Source organism: Camelus ferus, chromosome 11 (genome assembly GCF_009834535.1).
Source record: "Camelus ferus isolate YT-003-E chromosome 11, BCGSAC_Cfer_1.0, whole genome shotgun sequence".
Lineage (NCBI taxonomy): Eukaryota > Metazoa > Chordata > Mammalia > Artiodactyla > Camelidae > Camelus > Camelus ferus.
Genome location: NC_045706.1, coordinates 6,630,919 through 6,651,505, shown reverse-complemented (window position 1 = coordinate 6,651,505; position 20,587 = coordinate 6,630,919).

Genomic DNA, 20,587 nt, shown 5'->3' with positions numbered 1-20,587 from the left:
AGAGGTTCTTCGTATCCAGGCTGTTGCTTTTTCCCATTCCTGACTCCAATTTGTCCCTCTATCACTCTCATCCCTCCCTGCCCACGTAGTGAGGAAGTGGGATGTAGCCCCGGTTTGTGGTCAAGATCACAGGAAGAATGAAATCGTTCTGGTTTGGTCACTTGGCTCAAAGCTGGTTTTGTTCTTTTCTTCTTTCCTGGCCGTGTTTTGCATATTTCGGGTTTTAGTTTCACAAGCTCCCCCACCTCGCTGGTTTTACTACTGAGTGAGCAGACTCTTCTCTAATGATTGTCTTAGCCACCCCCACAGGTACCACAACTGTTTCATGTGCAACATGAAATGCTCTGAGGACATGAAGGCAGTTCTGAGTGGCGATGAAATGTTCGCCACTGGAAATGCATCGAGCTGTCCCCAGTGTCACGGACACAAACTGTGGATCAATCAAGTGGCGGCTTCAGAGAACACCTCGAGATCAGCTGCTGGGAGGAACCTGGGTCTCATGCTAGCTCAAACAAAATGCACATGAAAAGCCACTCTCCCTGCCACCAGCGACAATCCGGAATGTTCTTTGACCCTGGTGTCTGATCCTTCCAGGACGGCCAAGCCATCATCAGAACCCACATGGAAATCCACAAACTGTGCATGTCGGCCGAGCTCACAACCCCACAGGGCTGCTGACACGAGGATTCACTGAGTGCAGTTAGCTTCTACATACTTCTTTGGGGATAACCACACTCCTCTAAAAGTTGAAAACAATCCAGGGGAGAGTCAACATTTTAATTCGACTCATACCTGGTTGTCAAGTAACTGCAGCAAAAATACATGCAAGGAACCACTGCTGTGAGGCGGCCGCCCTCTCTGCTGCCTCCACGAAGCCCCTGGGGGCTGGACAAGGAAGTGGCTTGGATCCAGCCACATCCACACCCCTGGGCAACCAGCTCCCCAGGGTTTTGATTCTGTGGGTCTCTGAGCTGCAGACTAAGTGGGGACCCAGAGAAAGTGCGGAGTAAAGTTAGAGGCGGTCCCACGGCAGAGGCACATGCTGGCTGTGTGGGCAGCCCCGGGGAAATGAAATCCTCCCCAAGGCTAATGTCTAAGGGTAGCAGTCTGCATTCAGCCTCCACTTGAAGGGGAGGGGTTTTTTTTCCTCTTCAGGATATTCAGTCCTGCCTGGCTCGAATGTAAGGCTGTCAGGAAAGGGTCCTCAGCCACCTGACTACCAGCTCCCTGTAACATCTGGGCCACCATCCGGCTGTCCCGAGACCACAGGCTCTCAGCAGAGGGACGTCAGAACTGTGAGCCCCCACCGCAGCTTTCATTAAGGTGCAACAGCTGGGCACAGCTGGCTACCCCTCTACCACACCATGGGCCAAGACCCCATCCCCAGCAGAGTGAGACAGTGCTTTGGTGGCAAGCGGTGCTGTGGCCAGCAGGACCAGCAGAGCAGTCCACAAAACCTCAAGGGGAGTGTTCTCTGCCTTCTCAGTTCTTAGCTGCACACACGGTGCTGGGTGGTGCCAGGGAGACAAATAAGGGCAAGAGGCAAGATCCCTGCCCCTGGGGTGCAGTTCAAGGGGCAGGGAGACACGTGGGAGTGCTTTAGAAAGTGCTGCAGTGCTGCTGTGCATGGGGTGGGAGGGGGCGGCCCAGGGATGGCAAAGAAACATGGACAACCTCCGGGGGACACCCGAGCACAGGGAGGGGCGGGTGCCTCAGATGGGCTGCTCGCACAGAGGGGCTGTGCTGGTGACTGCCAGCCGCACTGAGGGGTTCCTGGGACATGGCTCTGGGGCCCCAAGGGCCCAGGCCCTGCAGGAGGACGTCTGGGACCGGCAGGCCCTCGGGGGGGGAGGGGCGCCCACTGCATCACCAACTCCCTTGCAGCCTGGAGACCAGGCTCACCTGGCCCACAGGGAGGACAAGGGCCTTCAGTTCTCTGGGAGGCTGGTTCCCCCTCAGCAACACACCAGGCCCATCTCTTACTGCACGAGACTTGGAATCTCCTCTGGACTCCACTGCTTGACCTTGGATGCCTCATTCCATCCCTCTGTTCCTCCAGCTCCGGATCTGAGAGGTAAGCCCCAGGAGTGAAACAAAGCGATGGCCACGGCGGGCCTGGGCAGAGCGGGTGCCCAGCCCAGTCCCAGCAAACAGCCGCGAGGCTGGGACTTCCAGCTCAACTCTCCCGTGACCGCGGCTCCCTGGCCCCTGCTTTGTCCCTGAGTGCTGGCCTCCCCAGCGAGCCACCCGCCAGCTCCCAGTAGTTGGGGCCCCTCTGCTGACAACACTGGCACTGCAGGATGACAGCATCACCGTTCTGTAAGGTTTTAAATTCCAAAATCAGAATAAGTCTAATCTACAAAACATCTATAACAATGAGTTTCACGCCGCACGGACTTGCTCAAAGTTTCCATGTAGGCAGTTCTATTTTCCAGTATTAAATTTCTAAGCTACGACATGGGTACTTCTGTTTGTTTTGCTATTTAATCAGGAAACAGAGACTTTCGCTGACTAAACCTCCTTTTTAATGGAGGTTTGCATAGAGAATATTTTGTTTGCCTGCTCCTCTGATAACCACTCCCAGAAGTTGAACAGAAACCGAAGATGTGTAATTATTTCCTTTACTGCATCATTTTAAACACACACACACACACCCCTTAAGGAATTAAGTACTATAGAAAGATAAAAAGTAACCCTCTCTAAACTATGGATTTAAGAATAATGTATCAATACTTGTTCACTAATTGTAAAAAATACATCATACTAATGTCAGATGTTAAAGTTCTAGAAAACTGCATGCAGGGCATTTGGAAATGTTTGTATTATTGTCTCAATTTTTCTGTATATCTAAAACTTTAAAAAATATAAATGTAAAATGTATTGAAAAAATTTAAATCAAAAGAAAAAAAATTACCCTCTCTCCCTGACACCACATTCCTATAAAGAACAATCCCACTTTGGCAGGGATTACCTGCTTCCATGCTTCCTGAGCACACTTGCTCTGTGTGTTAAAGCAATATTCCATAATCATCCAGCTGCTTCTGTGGGGTGTGCTGGGGCAGCCCCCTCCTCTGCGGGGGCAGCAGGCAGGCTGGCAGAGCCCAGTGAGGGGGAAGGGGTGTCCCCGAACCTGAGAGCTTGCTAAAGGCTGGCTGGCAGTCCTTGGTACTGGACTGGGCAGGGGGAGGGGATGGGGGAAGAACCAGGGATTCAGGGGAATGAATGGCAAAACTAGGAAATAAATGCAGAATGCCACTGATGGTGGAAATGCTCGGGCCCGCTAACAAATGCGTCATTTGTGTAGGAAGCTTGAGCAGACGGGGAGCAGGAAATTAATCCAACATGCTGAGGACTCGAATTCTTGGAACAAGGCAAGGGGGAACCCACCCACCCCAAAAGTGAAGTAAGACCAGAAAGATGGCAGTAAAAACTTACAAGACTCAAATTAAAACAGAGCTAATGGCGATGACAGGCAGCCAAGGAGCCAGAGCAGGGACCAGTTGGCCAGGTTTTATTTAAAGAGCCCTTTAGAGAAGCAAGGCTGACTAGAGCCATGAGGGAAATAATGACAAAATAAAATCTTTAACAGATTAGACAAAACATCTTTGAAACCAGAGTCCAATATTTTTCCAATGATTTTTTTCCTTCAACGGTAAGATGATCAGCAAGAATCAACCTCTCAGATACCTAGAAATGGACGCCACACTGCCAAACACTTCCAAAATCAGGTCACAGACCTCTGCAAAGATGTCCACCCAACACTGCGACTTCAGAAACGGACAAGGAGAGCAGGAAACGGAATCTGGCAACATTCTTTGGGGAGGATGAGCCAAAACAGTCAGCTGCATACAGATGTAGAAGTTGGAGCCCTTGGTGGAAGACACAAGGACCAGGACAGGTGCCTCCCCCCCTCCAAGCTCTGAGGGTGGCCGGCCCTGGGACGCACAGCTGCCTCGGGGCCTGGGCACTGGTTTCTGTCACCAGGTGCTGAACATCAGAATGGAACCCACGCCCAGCAAGAAAAGGCAACAAGAGAGGAGTTCAAGAAAGAAAGTCACGGATGCCAATTCCTGGGCCTGGCACACACCAGCTTTCTGCTCCTCACGGTGAGTAGGGAGGGGGCCCCCAAGACCATCCACCACCAGCTGCCAAAGGAGCTGCTGGTACCCCAAGTGACTGTCTGGAAATCTCTAGAGGGACATGCAGAGCAGACACAGGGTGACAGATCTCTCCTACCTGGCCTTGAAGGGCTCGAAAGTTCCAATCAACACAAAGCTGCTCTCAGAGACGCGGTGTACTCCCTTCCATAGGTGCCTCATGGCTATTTTACAAGCAAGTCGCCAACTCATTAACAAAAACGTTGCCTGCAGTTTTGGCAATCATTATTTAAGCCATTACTAAACCTGTTAGATGCCATAAATAGAGTTAGGACGGACTGCGAGCAGCTGAGATCCACCCCCCAGAGCCGAGCACACTGCATCCAGAAAAGAGCGTCAGGAAAAGAGGCCACGGTACCTCCAAACGCGACTGCTCCGACTTTAGCCAAACCCTGCCCGAGAAATCACCTTGATGGCTCTGCCCTGCTTTTGCAATAACAGGGGCCACTGTGTCACTTCTACATTGTTTTTCTTCCCTCATCCCAAGTTGGTGATGCCCACTTAGAAGCTCAGAAGCATTACATTTCTCCAATGGCTTCCACTTCTCTTTCCAATTGGCAGTTTACACAGAGTGAGCATACTAATGGAATGGGAAACCAGTTTTTATTTGGCAAGTCAACAGCCGTGATTCATCCAGAGGTTATCTGATATTATGGTTACAACAGATTTTTTATTTCGAAAGAAAGATAAAACTAAATTTCTTTTAGAATACAGGTTCATTATGATTTGACACACCTAATGGGCAGTACTTGGGCCTGGTGTATGGGTCCACACTCCTCGGTGACATGAGTGACCTGAGCTGGGAACGCTCACCCCAGCCAGGGCCAGGAGGCAGGTCACAGGACAGTCTGTTCTCCACCACAGTCCAACTCACGGAAACTGATTCAGAGAGGTTTCAGGGACTTGCCCAAGTCTCCTGGTCCCTAATCCTCAAACTCACTCAGCATACTGTGTGTGGTGCTGGTCACCACCTGGGCATCTTCAGGCTTTCTCAGCCTTGGCACTGTGCACATCTGGCCGGCTCATTCCTCACCGCAGGGACTGGTCTGCACATCATAATGTGTTTAGCCACATCCCTGGCCTCCACCAAGTAGATGCCAGGAGCACCCCCCACCCACCCACATAAATGTCTCCAGGCATTGCACCTGTCCCCTGGGGGACAAAATCATCCAGGTTGAGAACTGCTGGGTGATCTTGGGACCAGCCCTCCTCACCAGGGCATGTGACCGTAGTCAGCTGGGAATGCTCAATGTGCAAGTTCATTCGTGGCTTCTCTGTGTGGTCAGGAGGATGACACAGTCCCACCAAGCCCAGCCCAGCCCAGTCCCTTTCAGCCAGGACCCTTCGAGACGAAGTTTTGGGATCCTCTTGGCACCGTGGCTCTACAGGGCTGCAACCACCGCCAGGCCCTTGGCACAGGCGAGGTGGCGATGCAGGGCTGGGAAGGGCACCTGGCTGGAAATGGGGGTGGAGGGAGCTTCTCCTCATAATTACTATTTTTAGACTAAAGAAAACTTTCGCCCAATTAGATGATCATTTGTCCTTAAAAAGTATTACATAAAAACCCGCACATGTATGTTTAATGCCAAGGGTCTAGAGATATCTTCTACTCTGTGAAACTTTTTGGCAAGATGATCTTTCTTTCCAACAGAATTTATTTTTAAAACAAGTTCAGCACCATTCACAGGAGTGAGGGCTCCATCTAGAAAACACCACTTTGGCCCAGGCTGAGGAGAACCAAGTCCTCTGCTGACGATTCACGGGGACTCTTAAGCATCACCGGGTCAGCCTGTGTCACTCACTGCCATGGTGACAGCGGGGGAAGAGCTGGGACCGGATGTCTGGGCCAGGATCTTGAGGGCAGTTCACCATTTGGGAGAATTAGCCTCCAATTCACACTGGTTGGTTTTTCCCAACTCATCTCCTTCCACTTCTCACTCCCACAAAGGGAACCGGGAAGGTAACCGTTCTCACCCAAGTTGCCGTCCCGACGACTCACTGAGAATCTTAACGAAAAGGGCCGTCCAGAAAGCAACTCAAAGCTACAGTAAGTCAAGAGTTCAGATGCTTTTCTCTCCCTGGAAATAAGCCACATTTTTGGGCCTCAGTCTTCTCATCTGGAAAACAAGGAGGGTGACCGAGTGGCCTCCAGAGGGTTCCTTCCAACCCTTGCATGCTGTTGACTTTCTAAAGCCCACAGGCCACTTTCTAATTCTGAATGAGAGGAATACAGCCAGAGGAACTAAAAGAACAAGCTTAAAGCACTGTTCTTTTTACTTTGCAGACAGTTTCTTGGGACAATATTCTATATAACTCAAATCCTAGTTGAGAGGTTTAGTATAGATAGATAGATAGATAGATAGATAATAAAGGGCGGGGGCGGGGCTGTTAGACTGGAAAAGTCATGAGCCAAAGTAAATGACCATGAGCACACTAACCACACACCTGCAGTGCTGGGGAGGTGATGTTAAAAATGATGGTCACAGCAAGGAGCACAATGGAACAGCTCAGGGAGACAGGGGATTCCATACAGTTGACCACAGGGATGATTTGGGGTCCTGCTAGCAACGAAATAAAGACCACGGCGAGCACCGCTCTTTGGACACGGAAGTAAGTGTGACTCAGGCGTACGTTCTGAAACACACAGCAATCTGTTCATCCTCGTTCTCCAGCGGTGTTTCTGCCCCTCGAGGCGCACCTGCGCAGCGCTTCCTGTTGCCCTGGCCCATTCTAAATATTAACCAGCACAGCTGCCCATCACCTGGGGCAGTTCCTCCTCCTCAGCTACAGGTTCAAGGAGGCAGAGAGGGCTAACTAGGCGAAATGTCAAAGCTGCCCAGGTTGTGCTGCCCAGGTGGGAGGGGCCCCTCGCCCTGGGGAATGGACCAAGGCCACAAAGACCCAAAGGGCCACCAGCGGCAGGATGGATATGTAAGTCGAAGGACATTCATACAATGAAATATGACACAGCAAGGGACAAAATGAACCACCACGCACACCAAACACAGATGGACCTCAGAGACAACACAAAAGACACAAGGGGTTGGGGGAGGGCAGAGCTCCATGGTAGAGCACTTGCTTGTGTGCATGAGGTCCTGGGTTCAATCCCCAGTACCTCCACTAAAACAAACAGGTAAATAACTAAACCTAATCACCTCCCTCGACAAAAAACAACAACAACAAAACACAAAGAGTACAAACCGACTCCAAAAACAACGCTAATCCAAGCCGAGTCAGAGTATGCGTGGGGAGACGGAGCTACGGCTAGAGGGTCTTCAGAGGAGACTTCTGAGGGGCTGGTAACATTAGAACTTGCCCTGGGTGGGAGTCAAATTTTTTTTTGATGTGCAAATTCATCAAGTTGCACACTTAAGATTTGTGCACTGTTCTGTTTGTATATTCTATTTTCATGAACATTTTAAAAGAGGTATAAAAAGCGACCCCAAGTCTCACCACTTATCCTGGGGCCTTCTTCCCTCCCTCCCACAAACAGCTGCCTTCTTTCTTTTCCCAAGCTTCACGTCCCCATTATCCAGATGCCACCCCCAGCAGCAGAGGCAGCACCCACCTTTGGGCCACTTCCCACCGCCCCAGCCCAGAGGATGACCTGAACAAGTGTGTCTTAGGACCCAGCCATGCCTTGTCCACTCTGGGGACTGGAGTGCTGTGCTGTTGCGAGGAGGATGGTAGAGGCAGGACCCGTGGGTTCCAGCCTCATCTCTGTGGTTCCCTGGCCATGTGTCCTCAGCAGAGCCACCCTGCCCTGGTCAGCTCATACACCATGGGAGGCTTAACCCAGAGGAAGAGTCAACCTCTCTTCCGGGTCTAGAAGCCTTGTTCTGCCCACCATCACAATCACAACAACGCCCCTTTCCCAGAACCTCGACCACCCTTCTTTCTTCACTCACCCAGTCTCCTGCCAGCTCCCTCCAGCCCTTGCCAGGAGGAACACGGGGATCTGAGAGGCAGAGCCTCCCCACAAGCACAAGCTCACTTTTACGAGCCCTCCTGCCAACAACAGGACGCAAAAGACATTTAACACAAACGAACCTCACAATGCCACACAGCCAGGTCAGCACTTGCTTTGAGACGGCAGAGAACAGCAGAAATTGAGTTGTGGCAGGGGTTAAGAACGTTGCATCCAAGCCGGCCAGAGGCAGCTCGTTTCTCTGGACCGTCTGTGGATTTCCAGATTTCTTCCCAGGAGAGTTTGAACATGCAGAAAGGTTTCTTCCTTCCCAGACCCTCTTCTCATCCTTCCCCCTTTAAATTATCATTTCTGCCAAGAATCATCTGTCTCGCTACTTCCTGCTGCTCCATTAATTACAATAACAAGAAATAACCCTGCAGTGATGTCATCCAAACTTTTACTTCCCGTAGTGAACCAACGGGTCTGCTCAAGGCCAGCGGCTTCACGCCTCCATTTTGGAAAGAACAAAATCCCGGCTCGTGCCCTCCATGGAAGCTTTTATGTCTACAGAGGCACTCACTCCCGAGGTTTTACAAGTTAAATAAAAATAAAATGTGTGTCAGGCACTGCTACCACCAAAATGTAGCGATTGTAAGGGGAAAGACAAGCAATTGATTGTGTGCAGCTGTGAATGCAGGTTTATATACATAAAGAAAAGCCACATTTTCAAGACGCATGTAACGAGGGTATAAAATACATTCAGTGTTTCTAGCGCGTGTGAGCTAGGAGGAGGTGGAGTTTAGTTTCTGGCATCTGCGGGGACATTAAGGCACCTGGGGGTGAAGAGGACACGTGGGAGAGGGGACGCTTCCCTGATGGGTATCGTCAGGGGGACAGGACAGAACTGGCAACTGGGAGGAAGGACCCCAGGCCACTGGCTCCGAGCTCCAGGGACTCAGGGAGCTTGGCCTGGTGGCCAGCACCGAGAGGTGTTTTTAATTCTCTGAAGGGATCACAGGACCGCTGTGCCCAATGGCACACTGTCAAAGTTCTGTGCTTGGGATTTCCAAGCAAAAGGGCTCTCTGGGGCAGCCAAGTGGGAGCCTCCCGGGAAGACGGGGGCCCAGGTTAGCCACAGAAATCAGCCAGGAAACAGCTGTGCCCAACCAGCTGTACTCCAGTCTTATACCCCTCTGTACCCTCATCACCCTCAGGTCATCTTTACGACATGTAGTCGAAACGAGGCCACCATATGGAGTCTCTTCTGCGGATGCTGCGTTTTCAGCCTTTGGTTACCTTGGGTTACTACTCAAAGGGCTACAGCTGAATCCAGACACACGGGGCAGCGGTGTGCAGCACTGATACAAGTATCCGCCAGCCCCCAGGAGGAAACCTGCCCCGACCACATGGTCACGATACCTGCAAGAATCAAAGCAGAGCCTTTCTCGTGAAAGGGCTTGGGCACCAAGACCAACAATCAAGGGGACAGCTAGGACTTATTTCCGATGGCAAGGACAAAGATTCCTTTGCCCGAGATTATTTTTTGTCTCTAGCCTGCCAGAAGTAAGGTCTTATTATCAAATATATAAATTATTTGCAGCTGGATTTGCTGTGTTCCCAAGGACACTCCATCACCCAGAATTCGATATTCTGTCGCCGCCCCATCACTCTCCTTAGTTCCACAGCTGTTTTAGCCCAAAGTGCCTCGGCCAGTCCAGCTCCGCTTGTCAATTCCAAGCATACGGGGAAAGTGCGGAGGAGACGCGGGCACAGGCAGGCCAGGCTGTAACAGGACCGGCAGGGTCGGGCCAGGAGGGAGGTGGGGGCAGCACACCTTTATTTGGGGGCACCCCTGGAGTTGGAGCCAGCCTTAGTCACACGGGAGACTCTGTGAGCATTTCTTTACATTTTGTTTTCTTGAATTTTCTTGAATTCTGTTTTCCTACTGCGGATCACGTCCAGAAAATTGCTTCGAGGGCAATCCAAAAATTGGTGAAAAAGCATCCCAAGCTCTAGAGAGTTTGAAAGCTGTGAGCGTGGCTCCTGGTCCCTAGGAGGGGCGACCCTAGAGAGACAGCAGTGTCCGCAGTGGGTGCCAAGTCCGAGGTCCGCTGTCCCTTCCCCGAGGCGAGCACAGAAGAGGGAGTCCTACCCAACAGTCTTCACTGACCCAAACGTGGGACACAGCCCCTCGGTCTCATGGAAGCCACACCCTCAAGGGTCTCCACCCACAACAAACAGTGGACTGGTTTCAATAAGATAGGAAGAAACAAAGAGGAAAGACCATTTTGAAACAGCCTATTATATGCAGAAAATTAAATCAAGCCCTGGCTCTAAGCAGAAGGGTGGACCCCGTGCTAGCAGGCCATTACTTATTAATTCTCCTGCGAGGTCCCAACACGAATCAAACGACCGACCGATTCCCAGAGGAAAACTTACTCTCACAGACTGACAAAAAGATGACCAAACTACCTCTAATGGTTGTTAATTTGAATACAATCAGGTCCAAAATGAGGACGAGAAGCTATTTCAATGGTGAGTTTACTTATAAGGCATTTTCACAGATGAAACTAGAGAGACTGATTTAGAAACCACAGACTCTCTCCTGTGACAAAACCCACTTCCGGTAGTAAGCGTGGTATTAAGGGCTCCGTGGAGAGATACTGCCATTCTTTCCCTTTGATTTTGAATGTTCTGGGCAGAATTTAAAAATCCCAGTAACTGTGCTAAAAGGTTCTGATCTTGTACCCGAACACTGGAGTGATCTTGTCAAATAAAATGTTCCTCCAGGTTAACTGCTGTATACGTAGGCATTTAATATCACAGCTTACTGCGAAGTGCACAAATCATTTTAACAGAGTGTAAATTTAACTACCATGAAGGCATTTTATACTCTGCTTAACTTCTCTGAGGGGCTCATATTTTTTGGAGCAGATAAATCAAGTTTCCATATAACTCTACTTAAGGGAACAGCAGTCAAAACTTCTGAAGAGAAATACACCCCTCAAGGCTCTCTGGCTTAGAGGGTAAACAAACACACACATCTACGCCCTCAGTCTAGTCGTCTACCTCTGGCACTTGCCTCTGCCCTTATCAAGGATGAACAGCCAGCAGCACACCTGAGCCAGGGCAGGTGTGGTCGAGTGACAGGCGGGGTTGCCAGAGTGCCCTCCTCCTGCCCCCTGACCATTCTGGAAGGACACGGATTGACGACTGTTGGCTGGAGAACACCCCTAACACCACCCCACGGGGGCTGACGTCTGTGCCTTCTTGTTCACCATCACCAGAAACATGATCTCCCATATACCTCTTCTCAAATGAGCTCCATGCAAGACACCAAGAAGGTCCCCAGATGCACACAGGAAATTTTTTAAAAGTGGTAAAAAGAAGAAATCCATGCCTATAGCAGCTGAATCCATCAATTATTTACTGAACTGAGGGAACCTTAGCCATGGCCCATCTGGAAGGGCCAGACTTGGGTCTCAAGCTGGACACCAAAGGTTGAGACATGGAGTCTCGGCCGGCCTGAGAGGAGCCCAAGGCAGCAGCCCCCAAGCCGACAGGCTCAGGCACACGCCTCTACATTCCGAGCACGCAATCACATACGTGTCCTACACAAATGAGAAACACCCACCACTGCCTACCTGCTAGTGCGTGCCCACGCGTGGTATGTACGTGAAAGAAAGATGCACCAAACCACGTACAGGATGAGTTGGGGGAAAGAAAGGAAACTGGGCCAGAAAGCAAGGAAACAAAGCAAGAGACATTTTCAAACACACACGATAACACTGCAGCCAGCCAGGCACCCACTGGCCAAGCCTGAAGCAAGTTGAGCATCAAAATGAATGACAACTGAAACCTACTAAAAGAGATAAGAACTGGAGTCTTTATATAGATAGATAGATAAAGTAATTTGTCCTGTTATATGTAAGGGAAAGAGGGAAGCTTCTTGTCAACAGTAGAAAGTGAACACATAAATGTGGGTACAAGAAAGGATGGCATTGGAGGGTTACCATTTGGCAGCCGCCATAATGAGTGATTCGGATGAGAACTATCAGCGGACGCGGAGACCAGAGGGTGGACAAGTCTGGGGCTCAACAACGTGTCTACATGGGCTCCAAACACCTCCTCACGACATCCTTGTTAGTGACAAAGGGAAAGAGAGTAGCTTTACAGCGGAGAAAAGAGACACCACCGAGCCGAAGTGACTGAATCAGACAGACTGACACCGCGTGCCTTCTCTAGGGTGTCCTGCCAAAGGTGTGTCTGGCCCGATCGGGAGAAAACCCGAGACAAACCCAGACGGAGGGACAGTCTATACAAAACAACTGCTGTGCTCTTGTCAAGCCAGCAAGCCAACAACGCTGTGGACCAAAGGCAGATGAGGAGCTGCGTTAAAGACGGCCAAGGAGACACGGCAGCTGAACTTTCTATTGCCATAAAGGACGTTACTGCGACAACTGGCAAAACTCTACAGAAAGGTCGAAAGACGAGATAATGTCATCGTCGGTGTTAATTTCCTGGTTTTGGTACTTGGGTCATAAAGACTGTGCTGGTACTTAAGGAAAACTAACTTCTTTATCCCTGAACACTTCCGCTCATTCTGATCATTCTCAGAGGGTTCAGGAAAAAAAAAAAAAAAAATCCAGTGCTTCTGTGTGTGTGTGTACGAGGGAAGAACTAAGCAAATGTGGTAAAAGATCATCTAGGGGTGTCTGAGTGAAGGGTGATTAGAAATTCCTTGTCCCATTCTTACAACTCTTCTGTAAGCCTGAAATTACAGCAGATATGAAAAACTTTTTTAAAAAAGAAAAAATGGGCATAAATACAGTGGTTGTGTTTTAGTTTCAATATGAGGACTGACTGATATGCCCCTACAGGACCCAAATTATTGCAAGGTGGTTTTATTACTCTTAAAGGTAAAGTGACCAAAAGTCAAGTAAGAGTCATGGCACATCAGGGGCTTTAGGTGGAAAGACAGGTGGGTCCCCCCGACCCCGCGCTGCCCTCACGGCAGCGACGGGCTACGACAAAGGCAGCAGGGGCCTTCCCTACTCTGCCGCCTCCAGTCTGGGGTTCACAGAGGCCTCAAAGGAACTGTGTGCAGGGCTCTGAGAAAGGCCTGGAGAGACCACCCAGGAGGGCTGACCCATCCGCCCCTCGCCATCCTTCTGTCTGAGCTGGGGCTGCTTTGAGGAACTGGCCACGGAGTGCCCAGACTGCGACACCTCCAAACCCCAGGCCCCTCACGTGGGCTCTGGACGCACCACCCTTGTCCAGTCTCTGGCTCCAGCTTGAGGTGTGAGGCCCACAGCCTTCAGGCTGCCTGCGTGAGGGCAGAAGGCGTGGGGACGCTGGGGCTCCGGTGCTCTAGGACTCACTGACCCTCCCCTTAGTCCAACCCCACGGGGCAGGGCTGATTCTCCACCACAGCCAAAGCCAGAACCAGCCCAACAGCACGACTCAGGCCCAAGGCAGGGTGTGAAGGTCTCCAAGTTTAACATGTCCTCCCTGGTGGCCCCAGAGCAAGGCCTGGCCAGGCTCCCAGATACAGCCCGATGGCCTGATGGCTGGACTCCCTGGGCAGCAGCTCACAGGCCCCAGTCAAAGCTGCCTCTTAAAAACCCCATGATCCTCACAGCTAACTGACATCCTCCCCATTTAAATGCAGCCCAACTGGTCACTCTCTGGAGAAGACAGACAACTGTCAGTAGCTTTCACACACAAAAAAACTTTTTCTATAACTAACTTTGACTTTCCATTATTCAATCAATCCTTATAAAAATTTAATACGCCTCTGCCTCAGGTTAACATTTTCAGCTAATTTTGCCTCTCCCCCGTCACCAGATCGCAGTGGCCGGGCAAGGTGTCTCTGATAAATCTTCAGTCAGTTTTCAAAGGACAAGGCCCGTCGGCTTCAGCATCACCTTCTGCTTTTCACATTCTTGCTGTTAGAGAATTCAGCTCAGAAGCTATTTCTCCAGGAGAGGGCTTCCCGGAGCTCAGAAAGCAAGATTTATGTGTTCCTTCCTCTGAGCCACACAGGGCAGCGGCTGCCTGGGATCCAGGGGAGAGAGCATTTCTCCGCGTGGCTGTCCCCACCATCCTGGCAGGCTGGGGTCCAGGAGGGCAGAGGTACGCCCGTCATCTCTGCCTCTCAGCGGCGGATGCCGAGCACCGCTTGATGGAGGCTAGCTAAGGCGAGCGCCAATACAGTTAGACTAATATTTTACCTTAAAAATGGAAGGTTTCCATCTGGCACCAAAGACTTATGTGTAAGACCACCGGATCTACATTCCCAACATGCTTTCCCAAACTGCAAGAGAGCACGGCCAAGTCACTCAGAAAAAAGCTCTCGATTTGACTCTGGATCAAAAGAAGTCTCCAAACATGCAGCATGGAAGTGACTCTTGGGGAAACCTAAGGGGCTCATGGTGGGCTCCTCTCTAAGAAGCCTCAGGCCGGAGGGTGGGGAGGACACTCAGCCAGGCAGCCTCGCACAAGCTCCTGCCCCTGAGTGAGGCCTCAACCCTCCAAGACTCAGTTCCTCATCTGCAGAAGATGAGGAAGATGCCCATGACGGAGGCCAAGCTAATGCAACTGTGGCCAGCAGAGAGGAGGACACGGCCCTTGGAGTCCCCTGTCTCGGACTGAGGGAGCAGCCAGGCTGCATTTGCTGCTCCTTCTGAGCGGGGATCCTGTGACTCTGCATCAGCCGGCAGCACTGGGGCCGCAGGCCACCTGCACGGGCAGGGGGGCACCGCAGGGGAGGCTGGTCCAGGGACCTTCTATTTATCCGGAGCCCACAGCAGCCGAGTGGCAAGGAGACTAACGAATGAGTAAGAGCAGGCTGGAGGGTGTGTTCCTGCAGGGTGTGTTCCTGCAGGGTGTGTTCCTGCAGGCTGGTTGCTACCCATCCACTCTGCCCTGCCCCGCCCCACGCCCTGCCTCTCCTCTCCCCTCCGGGAGGGGAGGGCACTTCTGGGAGTAGTACCCTGATGCCACCCCCCCAGCCACAGGGTCGACACAACCTCAGTCTTGGGAGCCCTCAATGGTGGCCCCAGTCTAAGCAGGATTTCCTAGGCCATGGGGTTCTCAGAAGCACCCACAACCCTCTCCCCTTCCATCCTTTATTCCCTGGCAGAGGGTGGGCCTGCTGACCACAGAGCAGGTCCGGACCGCGCCCAGGAAGCAATGCCATCATGCGTCCCCCTCCCTGTTACCTTCCTTCCTTCCTTCCTTTCGCCTTGCTGACCAAAAGGGCCCCTTCTCACCAAGGCACCTCATGATCCCCCAGACATTTCCCAGCTGCTGCCCCAGATCTGTCCCCCAGAGGTGCTGGCTTCTCCACCTGTTGCTGCTCATGCTTGACACACAAGCCCAGAGAGAGCTCTGCCTTCGCCGCGTCAGCAAGTCTTCGCCAAACTGCACTTGCCCTTGAGCATTCCCCAGGCTCCACGCAAACAAAGCCCTCTCCTTAGCAACAGCTCGCTGGGCAGAACCCAAGCTGGGCAGAACCCAAAGGCGACCTGACCTGGAGCTGCTCCGGCATCCGGGGCTCCTGACCACCAGGACAGAAGTCACTTTCCATCCGCCGTCCCCACCCATCGCCCAAGCTGGGGCACCACCATGTCAGGAGGAAACATGAGGCAGATTGCAAACAGCTGCCCAGCTCCAAGACAAAGTTTCATTTCAGTGGCTAAGAGGGAAAGTGGAGAAAAGGCGCCAACATTTTTGCTAACAGCATAATTATATCCGAGGAAACTCTTTCGTCTAAGATTCCTACGGGCCCTGGCAGCAATTTAAGCAGCTGAGAAATGATGGTGAAGACAAAGTCATTACCACAGGATCCCTTTCGCGTCTGACATCTGATGTTCTTTAATGACAATGAAAGAAAGCTCCGTGGACGTCTGGCGGGGGGCCACCCCGTGTGCGCCAGCAGTTACAGGAAGTGTTCAGTGGGGGACTCGCTGTTTTAAAGATCCCATTAACCGGAGACAATTCCATCTGACTCTCCAGGCTTAGCTGGTAGCTTTACTTCTGAAATCAGAGCAAAAAAGTCCTCTGGGGGCGCGCTCTCCTCCAGCAGGAAGCCTGGGGGAAGCTCACTCCTGTTGACTGCACGCTCGCCACCCCTGCGCTAACGGGGACGTTCCTGGCTAATGTATCTTCACATGGGGACCCACTACCATAGGGCCCTTGTAGCTCTTCTTGCTTCTTTCCAAGCTATTTCCAGAGACACCCAGGGATCTTTCTTTTGGGGGGGGGGGGAGTCTTTTTTTAAAAACTTACATCTGACCATATCACACTGTCCTTGAATCTCTCCAAATGGCTCCCACAGCCCCCACTGCCTCAACGGTCGAGACCAGGAATCTGATGGGCGACCCACTCAGGGCTACTGCACAGCCGCACTGGTCATGACCCCGCCCGCTCTGCCCAGGGCCCCCCTGCCCAGATCTCCACAAGGCTGCTGCCTCCTGCCAGCCCACCTCGGAGGCCCGCTCTCCACACTCCCACCAAATTGGCTCCTCTGCCCAAGACATAATGGATTCTTAGCCTGACACGTCCACATCTCACAGGAAAACAATCCATCAGGGGTGTACTGTCCTCTAGAACACAAACCTGGTGATAGCTTGTCCATGTACACACAAAACCTGGAACGGTCCCCGTCACACACGCGCTTACTGTGTGGGCACACACATACACACAATTTTTTTTTAAGTGTGAACAGACACACCATTTTTGAAAGGGTGTGCAACTAAATCTGTAGTGAACATAGGCTGGCCAGTCCCAACCTCAGCCCTGAAGAGGGGCTTGGGCATTTCTTGCTTTGGACAGAAGCATCTGTGAGGGTCAGTGGAGCCGTCCTACACAGGCCAAAGGGAAAGAAACCCCTGGGGATGCACCATCTATTCAGGCCAGGGAAGATCCTGCAGGTGGGGGGAGGGTCTGTGGGCCAAAGGAACCCCCGCCTCTCAGCTCCGTAATTCTACTGGCCATCACCCCACACCTCGAGTCCCCCTTTGCATTCACTTTCCCCGTGAGTTTTTCTGTTTGACTGACAAGTAAGCTCCCACGTCCAGGGGCATGTAGACATCTCTGATGTGTTTGACTCTAGGGGAGATCCGGGATGTAGGCTCTCACGATATGCAGGCTAGGCCAGGTGGGCTGTCAGGCAGTCCTCCAGACACAGGGGTCCGGCTCACGGCTGGACAACATGTTAAGAATTCTTCAAGTTTTTAAAAGAACTATGCTTCCCGCTCCCGCCCAGCTCTGCCCTCTGGGACAGGCTGCCTCCTCCTTTCTCAAGACAATCCTCAAGGACACACGTTCCTCCTCTCTGCTCAACAGCCCAGTCCCGGGGTGTCCTCCTGGCTCTCCATCTCAACCTGCTTTTGTGAGCTCTTCCTGGAAGCCAACCCCTGCACCCACCCGAGGCCACAGGGCCCAGCGAGAACACGCCCCCCACCCTCCTTCTGTCCCATTCTGCCTGCTGGGACCAAAGGCCACCTGCATTCCTGTCCAGACAAACGTAATAGACACCTCCTGTGTGTCGGACACGCAGCACAGCCCCTCAAGAAGCTCACAGAATGGGGATGCGACAGCAGTTAGGGTAACAAAAACCCCAAGATAAACAGAACAGAAGTTGGCGAGAGGCAAGGTCCCTGCTGCTAGTTACAGGGAAGGAACAGGGGTGGGGAGGGGACACCTACACAGGTACACAGAGGCAGGTCATAAACCACTACCCAAAATGAAGAGTTGGAAACATACACTCTCTCTCTCTCCTCTCCACAAACAACTGTAAGCATCGACGCTGCCCCTCTGGTACCTTCTATGACGTTCAAGGTTCTATTTTGACAGTGCTCACCCCCCAGTCATGGCTAAATAACCCAACCAGCACTGAAGCACCGTCCACGCATCAACACAGCCGAAAAGCCTGGATCACCCTGATAACCTCAGGACTTTTCTCTGTTGCCCATTTACCTTTTGGACCGTGTGGTGCAAGTCCAGGGCATCTGAAAACGTCTCTCTCCTGGAAACCACCTACTGTTTGCAACTGCAGAAACCAACAGCCCCGCCTAAGATCTAAGAATGTTGCGATGCTTTAAAATACACACCCAACAAGGGAGCAAGCAACACCCCTCGCAATTCCTGCTTCTGACCGTCGTGCAAGCCTGCCTTCAAGAAACGCCCCCAAGTAAGGGGACGCCCTGGAAGGGGGGTAAATGCCAGCCTCCGCCCTTCTGCCCCCGCCCCGAGTTCAACAACAACGTCTACAGAGAAAACGGATTTTAAACAAAGACAAGATAGAACATCAAACGGAACCACCTTAACTCAGTAGCCGGTCCAAAGTGCTTTCTACTCTAGCTGGGATTCATCGGCTTGGTTCCTGAGATATAAAATTGGCATCAGAGACCAGAAGCCCGCATTCTAATTTCTTCCCCCAAACACGCAACAGAGTACGAAGCAGCTCTCACCAAGCGGATTGATCACGTGTGACCCCACGGAGTCGCACCCTACACAGTATTTCTGAGCCTGATAATATATGTTGGAAAACATTTTTTTTTTTTACTGTAAGATATTTGCTCTTAACAAATTTTAGGCTAGAATAAAAATTGCTTTTACACAAGAGTATTAAAAAGGAAAATAAAAACTATTAACGAGATTTCGTTTTTTAAACATCCGGAAGTTCTGACGTTATCAGAAAAGTTGACGCAAAAATGTTAAATCAGGGCAATAAAAATGCCTAATAGAATCGATGAGATTATTCGGTAAAAGCTGACCAAACTCAGTGAACTGGAGAAGTTACAGCCCGACCAGGGAGAGCCTGGCTCCAGGCGGGAAGAGGCAACCCAGGGTTATTAAATGACAATTTGTCAACCTAGGGGCCGATCGCCCACCACACAGATTTCTTGATGCCTGTCCTGGTCAGTCTCCGCTCCTGCTTGTTCCTGAACCTACACAAAGTGTGCAGACTGGGCGCCGCTCACAGCAGGCACACCATGCCCACGGGGACAGAGAGAAACTGTGCAACTTTCAGGGCAGAGGAGAAGGCAAGGAAAGCAGTGGCTGGAACCAGGCTGAAGCAGGACAGTCTCCTAAACTCACCTGCACATCATTTCCTGCAGTCCGAGCTCCGTCCTGCACATACAGCTGGCACTTAATAAATGCCTTCTCAATAAAAGAAATAAAGAAACCACTACATGCAATCTGGCTGTAGAGGGGAACCCCTAATGAGGGACTGAGTTGTAGGAGGATTCCCACCCTGGCCTCTGCTGGCTCAGTGTTTACACCACCCCCCCAGTATAAGTTAGGACTCACTTTGTCCTCAGGAACTCATCCCGCTGGGTTTCTCCACTGGTGGGACATCAGGGGGCGAGGCAGCCTCGTTAATGAACTGGCCCCAGGGGGCAATTCCAAGGCAACAGTCCTTGAAGATCACAACCCAAACACTCCTTGCTCCAGACAGATAACATCTGCTCGTGTGGGCAGGAGGAGGGTAAGGAAAAGGTGCAACCAAAACAGGATTTTCCTTGAAAAGCAGAATTCGTGAAAGCACTTCGGAGAGGGATACAGTTTGGCAGTCAAATGCAAAGAACATGTACCGCGAACTGAAGATCTATGCTTGTAAGTGTCGTACAAGTATATGTGATTATCATCATGGGGGGAGGACTTACACACTGGGAAGATGAGAGAGACACCGCCACCAAAGACAGCAGGTCGGTCCTGTGATCACGATGGGTCCAGGCGCTGCTTTGCCTGGTGTACAAGCATTAGCTCTTTAAAGTCCTTTCGAGCCCACCAGACAGGTACTACTGTCCCCGGTTTTAAGGAGGAAACTGAGGCACAGAGAGGATCAACTATTTTCCCAAAGTCACACAGCTACCAAAGGGCAGCTGGACAGTAGCATACACTGTTCTGCCAAGAAAGAGAAAAATGGTGGTGTGGAGCGGGTGGGGAGCCATTTACAAAAACCTAAAACAAAGCAAGTACACAGACTGACTGACATAGACTTCTGTGTCTGCACATGTACCCACAGACACTCACAGGGAAATACTGGATTTGTCTATGTAAAATCTGCTATATCCAACAGGAAATACAAGGATGGCAGGATTCTTTCCGGTATGTCAACAGAAAGCCCCCTCTGAGTGCTTATATACACTTGAATAATTTAGGAAAAGCAAGGAGAAAGGACACTGACAGCATCTCGAGTTAGAATAATTAGCTTTGTTTTCTTAATAAATCTTGTACTTCTTCCCTCTTCATTAAGCTTAAGACCCTTCTGTAAACACTAAAATGATCAGCAATTTTTCCCCTATTAAAAAAAAATGGGTGCGGGGCGGGTATAGATAGCTCAGTGGCAGAGCGTGTGCTTAGCATGCACAAGGTCCTGGGTTCAATCCTCAATATCTCCATTAAAATAAATAAGCCTAATTACCTCCCCCTTAAACAAACAAAAATCAACATATATTCATTACAGAACACTGAATAGGGGCGAGAGGAGAATGGGGCGGGGAGA